A 12,396-nucleotide genomic window follows, 5' to 3' on the forward strand; every position below is an offset into this window, starting at 1 on the left:
ATGGCCTTTAATGTCCATATTTCTACCAACACTCTCTTCAAGACAATCTAGATTTTTTTGATCATGCATTTCAAAACTCTTCCAGCTTCTACCCATTATCCAATTCCAAAACCACCCACAAATTTTTAGATATTTGTTAAAATAGCACCCTACTCTCAGTACCAAAATCTGCATTAGTCCCCTAGGGTTGTCATAACCAAGTATTATAAATAATTCCAGACATGATTTGGGGGTGTGTGGGGGGTAACTATTCAACCAGGACAGTAAGTATTAAATTGCTAAGGCATTTCAGGTCTATTTTATAGATGCAAAAATGTGATCTAACTTTTTTTAAATGAAATGTTTATAATACAACAACAATTATATTATTTGCAATCCACTAAGCTTTAAGCTTATAAAATATATAGAAGTCATCTTAAAAATATATACGATTAAATATAATTTTTCAAAATTATTTGGGAGTAGTAGCCCTTGGGGTAAACACATTTAGTTTTTTATAGTGATAGAAGTTTCCAAAAACAAAAGGTATTATTGAGCATTGGGTGATTTGACAATATTGAGATTTTTCTGTCTTCTATACAATTCAACACATATGAGTGGAATGGAACGGGGATAGAAAGAGTCTAAAATAGACTTTGTTCACAATGTAATGAAACACAACCTACCTTCCCTAACCAGTATTTTATTCTCAATCCATAGCACTACAGGGGACATTTGTTTATTTTAGCCATGGGGGCTTTCAGGGCTTATCATAAAGTTTGATTTAACCTAACTGTCCTATAAGGACACCTGGTATACCAGAAGATAGTTTTACTGCTGCTGGAGGAGCCATTTATGGAACACAAGGACGCATATCTGAGTCAGGTCTTAAAGGATGACTGAGTTTTTATGAAACAGTGGAAGTGGAGAAGGGTGTTGGAGGTATAGGAATGGAATAAGCAAAGGCATGGAGCCATGAGAAAGCAGAGTTTGTTGGAGAAAGATCAAATGGTATAGTATAGCTGAAATTTGGGATATTGTGGGAGAATATAGGGCCCAGATTGTAAAGATGAATTAGGGAGATGGCACAAGGGAGAGGGCAAAAGCAGACTGGGAGATCATTAGGAGGAGGTCTGAAAATGGAAAATAGCTATTTAGAAAGATTTATTTTGAGTTATTAGGGAAGGATTTTGTGATGTGGAAATTAAATGAAAAAAGAGGTTCTAAAATGAACTCAAAGTGTATGTCTTGAGAAACCATTTGCCCCAATAACGATGAGGAAGGAAAAATTATCTTTAATATTTTCAGGTGATATGCTTGTGTGTGGGTGTGTGCATTTATGTTTACGTATATGAGGGAGACAGAAATGAGGTTGACCCATGTTTTGTATTATGAGCCAACAGGAATGTAGACATTCAGGGGAAAAGGTGGTTTGTAAGTGTCCCGATGTTTGACATTTATTATTAGAAATAAAAATCATCAAAACCCTTTTTATTGATAATCTTCAGAATAACAATAAAGTCATTAAGTAGGGTAAACATTTTAAAATGTGATACAAAGACACTGAAGCTTATTCATCTTCCTCCTTCCATACTTTGGTATTGAACAAAGAACACTGGGCTTAAAGTTATAAAATTTGAGTTTCAATCAATAAATGACAGTTGTTAGTTTTACAACCCTAAGTCCAAGACTCAGTTTTCATATGTATACTCTGAAGAATAGTCTCATCAATCTCTCTAAAAACTATATGATTTTAAGCTCTTTCCTTGTCTGTTTCCTGAACTAGAAAGTTTTGTCCACCCACATTTTTGTAATCTTACCCCATATTTTCCTGGATGAATTGGAACTAGCCATCTTTGACTATAATCCCTCACTTTACTCTTTCATTTTTCAACAGCTCAATAACTAGTAAAAAATAATGCATTATAATTTATTTTTGTACAATAATGTTCATAAAATCTTTTAAAGTTTTGTCATCTATAAACTGTATTTGAATAGGTATATAAATTATATATACTTGGATTTTGCAATGCTGATAAAATTATAAATAAGTTAAATAATGCACATTTTTAACAAAATACAAAATTCTATAAAATATATTCATTATGCTCTAGCAGTAAACACATTTTTCTGAAGGTTGTCATTCTTTAGAACTTCATTTTTTTAAGCCTCTAATGTAGTGCTTGTGCTAGGTTAAGGATTATAAATAGAGGATGACGAAGCTAGGGCTGTGAAAAACCTTTAATTACCTGAATTAAGTTTGCAGTTTTGCCAAAAAACCCTGAAGGATTAATTCACGTTTATTTCATCAGGATTTCCATTTATTTCTTGGTTTATGTAAAATTCTACTGAGGTTACATACTCAGGAGTTTCCGTAAAAATCTTCATTTTTAATAAAACATTTCTTAAATCAAGTTGTCAAATGTTCTTATCAATTCCAATAGAGAACGTAAATTTTTACAATAATAAAGGTAGAGACAAATGGAAAATAGAATCCATAAATAATTCAAAACCTTGTTTCAGCCAATTCTGAAACAAAAGTTCTATTCTCCATCACACTACTTATGAGTACTAATAAGGAATATTAAAATTTCCTATATTAATAACTTTTTAAAGTTTTATGTCCTCTAACAAAGACTGGAAGAATTATAATGTCCAACATTCAGGAAAATTTATTTAAGGTGGTATAATTTATTTCCAGCTATTATCAAAATTTGTGAACAAAATATTTAAATGTTGAGTGAATTTTTCAATTTTTGTTCACAATGTTTGGACATCAGAGATAGAGAGCTGATTTAAATTCTTTGGACACTTTACTTGGTGTAGTAGATTTAAAAGATGGACAGTTCTTAAATCCTTTCCATCAAAAATTGGAGTGTACTTTTCCACCTCTTGAATCTGGGCATGTCTTATGACTTACTTTGACTAAAAGAACATGCCAGAAGTGCTGTTGAGCTGTTGAGTTCTAAGCATTGGCCTCAAGAAGCTTCGTAACTCCTTCTCTTGCTCTTGAAATTCTGACACCAACATGTGATAAGCCTGACCTAGGTTGGTAAAGGATTGAGAGACTATATCAAAGGGACTCCAGTTACCCCAGTTTTCCTAGTCAATACCATTATAAACAAACCAGCCCCAGCCAACCCACCAACTGATCATAGGCACATGAATGAATCTTGCCAAGATTAGTCAAGCCTGGTCCAGAACAGAACTGCCCAGTTGAGGCCAGCCCAGATTCATAAGCAAATAAATAGTTGTTGTCTTAAGCTGCTAACTTTAGGGTAGTTTACCAAGAAGTAAAAGCTAACTGATAAAGTTCAAAAAGCTTTCCTATATCCTAGAGATTTCACATAAACAAAATATCACTTAAAGGACTCTTTAAGTGATAAATAGCACTTAAAGGACTCTTACCTAATTGCATAAAGAGGTGACTTTGGACATGATTTTTTAAATATATAGCTTTCATCCAATAACACTTATCTTCCTTTCTACCTTAAAAGACTCTATTGTCATTTGATCTTCAGGGATTTCCTAGACAGATTTTAGAATGCAGAACAATGCTACTTAATACTGTTAAATAATATTTAAAAAAAACCATGATTCACTAGCCTTATCTTCACCTTCTGTCAACAAAGGCAAATAAAAAAACAGTAAAGACTTGAAGATAGTACTTCAAAAGCAAATAGGTATAGAGAACACATGTATGTATTATTAGCCACATTATGTCGGAAGGAGAAATGACGTTCATCAACTTTAAGTAATGTATTCAAGGTTACCAGGGTATTGAAATCAAAGGTTAAACTCCAGCACCTGATTTATAAAATAAATGTTTTTCCCATTAAAAAAATAATAATACTATTCAAAACTAAGGGTCAGGAAAATTAGTCTTAAAATCACGTTTGTAAAGGGTCCCCCTCATTTTAAGGGGCCTTCTAAAATTCTCAGGATATTTATTTACTTATTTATTTAATATTTCTCTATTTTATTTATTTTTTGGCTGCATTGGGTCTTAGTTGAGGCATGTGGGATCTTCATTGAGGCATGCAGGATCTTCATTGAGGCCTGCAGGATCTTCATTGAGGCATGCGGGATCTTTCATTGCAGCACAGTTCTTTGTTGTGGCCCACTGGCTTCTCTCTAGTTGTGGCACGCAGGTTCCAGAGCACGTGGGCTCTGTAGTTTGCAGCACGCGGGCTCTCTTGTTGAGGCACGCGAGCTCGGTAGTTGTGGCATGCAGGCTTAGTTGCCCCGCAGCATGTGGGATCTCAGTTCCCCGACTAGGGATCGAACCTGCATCCCCTGCATTGGAATGCGGATTCTTTACCACTGGACCACCGGGGAAGTCCCAGGATACTTATTTAAATACGCTATTTTATAATATTAACAACCATACAATCTGCTTAGGAATATTGCAGGATCAAACTATCAATTGAACAATACAATTTCAAAAAAGGCTAGAAGAATGCCATCATAAAAAAAAAAATCTGTAAATCTTTATCCATCCCCTACTCGTAGATATTGGCTGAATTCAGTGTCAGTTATTATGCTCCTGGAAATACAACATTTCCTTCTTGTATCCATATGTACACTTCCAGATATTGGGGGAAGATGTATAATGATAACCTTTAAAATATCCCAGAGTTGACACTGGTTTTCTTTCTCTGTAGAACGAAGTTAAGGACATAGATGTGTGGCGTGGAGGTCAGGAATGAATGTGGGAAAGCAGTTATATGGACTATAGACAAATTAAGCATATCTTTCCTAACACTGTGATAATGGTCTCAAACCTCAGTTTTTCTTCTATTTCATGTGATGTGGATTATGAATCACAGGATGGAAATTCTCAAACTCTTTATCCAGGGCCAGAAAAAAAATTGCATATGCTGTGTGTAGTGTTTTTATAAGTCATTTCTAAGATGGTAGATTACTAAAAATCTTACAACATCTAGTGTAGTTAAAATTTTTTGATATTGAATTGTTCTCACAAACTGTTATGTGTTTAATACTACAGAAATTCCTTCAATAATTTCATCGGATAGTCTTTGGTGGGATAGGTACAACAGGGCCTTCAATGAGCATAACCTTTTATTTTTTATCTAAGTTAAATTTGCATACTTTGAATTATGAATGACTAATAATATATCTTCACATATATCTATTTCATATATCTTCACATACATTCTTCATATATATCTATTACATAATAGTTTTGAAAATACTAAAATTAAATAAAATACTAAAAATTAAACAAAATAAAATTAATTTTTAAACACTAAAATTAAAATACATTTAATTATCACAGAAATTCTGTTTTTCCCTTTAGAGATACCTTTCATTTTCTTTTGCCCATTAAAGGAAAAATGGTAAAGCACAGAGTCAAAATATTTAGTTTGTTAATTATACTAAATATGATGAAAATCAGCAGGAGATGCTGAAAGGTTGAAAACCAATTTGGAAAAAAATCAGGCAAATGCTAAACAAAGTAATGCTCACATAACTATAATAATTATAAACTAAAAATTGCATTTAAGAATATAGATACAGATATAGATATCTCCCTAGAGCTAAAGAAGGTCCATAAACGATGTTTTAATTTATCAAGATTACACAACACTTCTAAACTTTTATAGGTCCAAATATATATAAAAGTACTTTTAATAGAACTACATAAAATATCAAATTTATCATCATAGTGACAAATTTTATCACACATTGATGAAATACAACCATATACTGAGCCTTAAAGCTAGTCTTAAAAGTTCTGAAATATTAATAACATACATACCACACTACCTGATCACAGTGAAATTAAGCTGAATAAATAACTAACCCACAAATAACTAAAAAATCATTATACGTTTGCAAATCAAGAAAAACTTCACATTGCTTAATGGGCCAAGGTAGAAATACTAATTATAATCAGAAAATATTTTTGAACTGATTAAAATTACTATATTAAAACTTGGATGCTATAGTCAAAGTCATATATAGAAGAATAGTTACAGCCTTAAATGCATATAGTAAAAATGAGAAATCAATAATCATAATAATTTAGAAAAATAAAACAGCAAATTAGATACAAAAGTAGAAGGAAAGAAGTAATAAAGATAAAAAAAAACTATGGAACAACAAAATAGAGAACAAATGCAGAAAAAATCATTTTTCAAAAATATTAATAGTCAATAAAATATATAAAATTGATCAGGTGAAAAGAGGGAAGGCCCAAATAAAAAGGATTAGAAATGAAATGGGGACCTAACTGCACATACTGCTGGTGACCTTGCCTGAAACAATCCACTCCTTGCTAGAGCTTCCTTTTCCCACCCCTTATGCCTATAAAGATTTTCATTTTGTACAGCTCTTCAGAGGTCCTCTCTATTTTCTAGATGGGATGCTGCCTGATACTTGAATTGTTGAATAAAGCCAATTAGATCTTTACTCAGTTGAATTTTGGAGGTTTTTTTGTTTGTTTGTTTTTTAACACCAGCATTAAATAAATAGTATTGGAAATGCAGAGGCAAAAAGACCAGTATTGTTCCAACAAAAATATGTTTTAAAGAGCCATGGCCTTGTGAAAAATAAGTATTGATATCTTATTCTTGTGGTGGGAGCTATGACGTTAGACAGGAATCACACCTTTGACAATAAAGAACGAAAAGAAATGGTTCCTAAACTTAAACAGGAGGGGATAGTGTCTGAATACTATGAAGAATCTTTATTTGCACTGATTGGCAATAAATAAATATGTATGTGCCTCTTCTCTAGCCGCTATTCTAAATCTTCATTAATATATCACTATGCATCCTAAGGGCCCATGAATTTTGTAGTTTTTAAAGTCAATTTACTTATTTCTACAGTGAGACACATCAGAAGTATTTTCTTGGTGTCCCATACATCCTAGCAGTGGCCCTACTTTTTGAAAAAGCCTGGGGCAGAGGATGGGTGTAAGGAAACAGGAGAACAGTAAACAATTGTTTTCGAGTCTCTGTATTAGATATTTTATATTAATTTACTTTTTTAATCCTCACAACTGGCCTATAAAATAGATATTTATTCAATGCTTACTAAGAAACAGAAACTCATAAAAGTTAAACAATTTCCTCAAAGTCATACAACTAGTAATTAACAGAACAAGGATTAAAATCCAGATCTGTGTCACTGTGTAATCTACCCTCTATGTTATAATATGATCCCCTAAAGCATGGGTAACTTTCAGGGCCATAACAAATACTTGGTTCTATCAAGAAGGATTTATGACAACACAATTCTTGGAAAAAGAATACAACATTAAGTACATTTCAATAATAATCTCTATACCTATATGACCTGTTATTGTGATTTTTCAGGTGTCCTTTTAAACTTTCTTAGCATTCTCACATTGGGGGAAAAAAAAGCATTTAACAACATGAAGCAAACTTTAGAGTACTCATATCTAGTTCCGAAAGCGGGGAATATAACAATGACTTTAAATTTGTATTTGCTAACATCAATGAGAAAATACAAAGATCCACTGAGCACCAATTTAAAGAGTAGGGTTAATGTGGCTATAGGAAAACTCATTAAAAAAAATGCTGACCTTTAATCCTAATTTTTCAATTAAATAGAACAACTGGAAAAGAGCCATCTCGCTTGGTATTCTGCTGACAATGAGTGTGTACAGATAGATTTTTCTGAGATCATCAGGTTGTTTCTTTCAGGGCAGATAATCCCCCTTCCGGCCAATCATAATATAAAGGAGATTGTATAATATTAGTTAACATTTAGATAATGCAAGTCATATACCAGACATTGTTCTAAATGCTTTACATATATTAACTTATTTATCCTTAAAACATCCTAATGAGGAAGATACTATTATTACTATTTTCATAACCATTTTGCAGAAGAGAAAATTGAGACAGAGCGGTCAAGTCATTTTTCTAAAGTCACACAACTGGTTAGTGACAGAGTGGAATTTTAACCCAACCAATCAGTCTTCTGTGTCTATGCTTTAATCACTATGCAATATAACCTCCCTGCATAGAACAGAGGGGAAGAGCACAGACTCTGGAGCCAGATTGCCTGAATTTAAATACAGACTCCACTGCGTACTAAGTATGTGACGTTGAGCGTAATTTCTCTCAGCTTCAGTTTCCTCATTTGCATACTGGAATGGTGTATAGAATTATGTCGTGTTCAGATGTTTGTCAGGATTATATGAGGTAGCCCACAAAGAACACTCAGCTCAATAACTGGAGGTATTCAATCACTGTAAGCCATGATTATGATAATGTAGTCACTCTTCCTTTTCCTCTGTTATTAGACAAACAGGTGAGGAAGATTCAACAAGGGATAGCCTAATACTTCTGTAATACCAGATGGGCAAAAGGGATCAACCAATACATGGGCATTTTAATATTTAAATATTACATATCCTTAAATTTGGGCTTAAGACATTTTTAAAAAGTGCTTTAAAATACTATACTATTAGATCATGGAAGTTATAATAAATTATTGTATTAGAAGATGTCCCACTATCTTTTATGATACAGTATTAGCAAATGCTTCTAATGTAACCAAGCAGGACCCTATGAGGCCTTCCCCCATATCCTTTGCTTTAGCTCCTCTCTGAAGTATCTAGATAACAGTATTGGATGCACATTTCCTGAATTGTTTTACAGATGTGAAAACCCCTGACCGAATGGAAGATGTTAACTACTTGATGACCATGAGCCTCCTGGAGCCTAAGGACTGATAATGTTAACCTTGTGACACCACCCTGTTCCCTCAACATCAGCCAGACAGAACATGCATGAGCAGATCACGTACCCTGTGACACACCCACACCCACCCCAGGCCCGCAACCTGGCTTTTAAAATGCTTTGCCAAAACCCTTTGGGGAGCTCAGGGCTTTTTAGGATATGAGCCACCCATCTCCTTGCATGGCCCTGCAATAAACCTTTCTCTACTCCAAACTCCTGACGTTCCAATTTGTTTGGCCTCACTGTGCTTCGGGCACATGAACTTGCACTAACACTAGTTATAAATGCTCTTTCACTTCTAATTTTTATTGAAAACATATCTATTTAGGTATAGATATTTAACATATATCACATGAGGAAAATGTTAGTTAAGGAAATTGGCTTGTTTATTCCTAAAAACTTCTTCATAAAATCTAACTCTACTATATTTTGTTTTTAATTTGTAGTCATTGTTTTCCATGACTTTCAACACAATATTATTCTCTGTTTCATCAAATTTTGTTGGTGATGCAGCATTTCTTAAAAGACTCCTGTTTTGTTGTCTCCAAGATTTGTCTTTCAAGTTTCTGATATTCATTCTGAAAGTTGTGATGCTGATGCTTTTCTATTTGAAAGCTCATAGTTTTATATTTTTCTCAGTTGAATTACATTTTGCTGGAAATCAAACAGTTTCTGTTAAAAAACAACAGGGAGTTTTTAAACAAATTGATGTTTCAATACTTTATACTTGTGTCATGCATGAATTTGGTCATTCTAGCCTGTCTTTACAATTTGTTTTATCTATTTCAACAGACTTGGTAATCTCTCCTGCTTCGGTTGCATAGTTTAAAGTGTAGTAACAATAGATATATTTCCAAAAACACACATAACTCAGTTAGGTGAATAAAATATAAATAGCTATGCCTAGTTTGCACATGTGCAGGCATTAACTAGTATACCACAACTGACACTTAGTTGACAGCCATTGTAAGATGCGTTCTAATTTTAGACATGCTAGTATTTGGAAAAAAAATGCATCTTCAGTTGGATGAAATGTGATAACTTAATTTGCTACATTGCTCATCTGATCACATAAACATCTATCACACTCTCACTGTCACTAACTACACTATCCATAGCTTTCTCATCCTTCCTTTCTTTGCTTACCCAACAGGAACATTTTTAACTTCCCCTAAACTTCATAGTTTAGAATAGAGATAGCAATCCTCCAGGCACAGGCTTACCAACAGAAAGAGTCTAATAACTAGTCTGCAAAAACCAACCTACATCCCGCACCAAAGTTAATTATCCTACATTTTGAAGAACTATAATGTACTACAAGAATGCCCCCAGTTCTGTCCAGATCTGTATGGCAAGTTAGACTCAAAGCAGAGGTTCAGGAATATTTTACAAATTTCAAAAGCTGTGATCATTTCATCATCAACCCTTTGCTCTTTTCTGTAAAAGCTGCTGAAAAGACTTGGGCAAAGTTTAGAATTAGATCTTAACTGGATCCTTGTATCTCCAGTGTAAAAGTAATTAACTATACTTTTGGGGGGAGAGACCATTAAGATCTTGACATTTATCCTTTTAAAATCTGTACTTTAATTTTTTTGCTCCGATTTTTAAAGTTCTACTTTAATACTATTTATTCTCTGAATAAACCACAGAGAAAGAACCAAAAGTCAATACAATTTTTTAAAGTAGCTAAACAACTTACAGATAATAGAGGCTAGAGATTAAAGAACAAAAAGAACATTCTGATTAATACTTGAATCTCAAATTGAAATCTTTAACAATCTTCCTTAACAAACTAAGTCATCTCTGTTCTTAATAAACTAAAGGGGAAAAATATTCTACAGGAATATGGTCTCTAATTACATTTTTAAGTACAATTTTTTTTAGTGATTTTGTCTCTGGAATAATACTCTTCTGGGTATTTTACATATCAGAGATTCATGGTAAGTCCTCAATAAATGTCTATTATTATTATTTTCAATTCTTTTCCCACATACAAATTCTTGTCCTTTAACTCAGAATAACTAAGTCATACTAAAAGACTCTTAAAGAAAATAGTATTTATCCTATTTGCTTATGCCTCCCCTGAATAGGGTCTAGTACTGCTGATCTATAGTGGTTAATTTAAAAGATCTAGTTGACCTAAATACAAATTTAGCTTTGTTTGAAATTTCTGCAATTCCATTGAACATATTATTGTCCATCTAGATGGTTAATTACTATAAATATAAAAAAAGATTATCTCATATTGCTATAACATACACATTTTATGACAAAGTAGGAGTTAAACATAATCTTTGATAGATAAAACATTGCATTTGTAAGGAGTACAAATAGAAATATTATTTCATTTTCCACTCCCTGACATTTTGTAAGAATTAGGGGGAAAAAATGCCCAAACTAGCTTAAGTGGGTTAGATGAGATAGTGAAAAAAGAATTCATGAGAAAGTTTTCCCTATTAAATTGAATTTGCAATTGATAGCAGAGTATTAAAAATCTCCATTTACTTAAATGTTTATCCTGTTAAATATTATTGTCCTTGGAACTAGTGATTAAACAATTCTTCTAGGCAGTAGTTCAATATAAAAATTAGTGTAACTATATCTTATTTTATTCTACTAAAAATACAGCATTATAAAGTTTTCACATTGTACTCTGCAGTCACAACCATTGTCTCAGCATGCTACTAAATAGTGTATTCTAATTCAGAATGTGGCTCTAATTAGCTCTTAAATGAACTTACTTTAAAGAAACTGAATGCTATCCAAGAGTATTTGTTTGGTAAGCACAGCATTTGAGGGATATCATTAAATATAAGAGAACATGCATGGCAATCACTAAATGAAGAAACAGAATGGAATTTTTTTAAAAAAATTGTATTTAGACGTGATATATAACATTTTCAGGTGTACAAGATAATAATGCAATATATGTATATGTTGCAAAATGGTCACCACGATAAGACTAATTTAACATCTATCACCTTACAAAGTTTTTTTTGTGTGTGTGTGATGAGAACTTTAAAGATCTACTCTCTTAGCAACTTTCAAATATACAACATAGTATTTTTATCTATAGTGACCACGCTCTACATTATATCCCCAAGACTTACGTTTTATAGCTGGAAGTTTGTACCTTTTGACCACCTTCACCCATTTCTCCCACCCTCACCCCTTGCCTCTGGCAACCACCAATTGGCAGAACTGAATTTTTTGAAGCTATAAAAACTGTACAAAATTTTCAAACTTTAATGTTAAAGAACCAACTATGACACTTTAAAAGTGGCCTTACTATTCAACAAAATGGATAACAATTAATGTTGGGTAAAAGTAAAGAAAATCTGGGTATGTTGTCAACTTTTATGTTCTGTCATACCCTCTAGAAAAAGACCACAAGGAACATACCTATAGTTGAACAAGTTAGGTTTTACTGCTTGGTGCTATGAGAGAGAATGTATACTATGGAGAACTGTGGAAGTTTTCAGTAAGGGGATGTTAGAAATCACTTATAAGAGCTGGGCTATAGTTGGATGAGTTGGGGGAGGGTACAAGGGGTGAGGCCCTGAATTTGGTTCTGTCAGAAAATGGGACAATTTTACAATTGGGTATCTCAATAAATGTTATTTATAAGAAAGGTACACTAGAGTGAGGCTAAAGCTATAATTGGTAAAGAAGAAACAGT

General features: G+C 33.0%; 1 long non-coding RNA gene across 1 annotated transcript in view; it reads right to left on the reverse strand.

The window, feature by feature from the left end:
- Positions 1-5,366: 5,366 nt before the first annotated feature.
- The window catches only part of LOC137219057 (uncharacterized), a 30,405-nt gene continuing 23,375 nt past the window's right edge, over positions 5,367-12,396 (reverse strand). The window contains exon 4 of the long non-coding RNA XR_010940965.1: positions 5,367-9,389. This is a non-coding gene — a long non-coding RNA (uncharacterized lncRNA). The remainder of the gene's footprint in view (positions 9,390-12,396) is intronic.

Source organism: Pseudorca crassidens, chromosome 2 (assembly GCF_039906515.1).
Source record: "Pseudorca crassidens isolate mPseCra1 chromosome 2, mPseCra1.hap1, whole genome shotgun sequence".
NCBI classification, from domain to species: Eukaryota; Metazoa; Chordata; class Mammalia; order Artiodactyla; family Delphinidae; genus Pseudorca; species Pseudorca crassidens.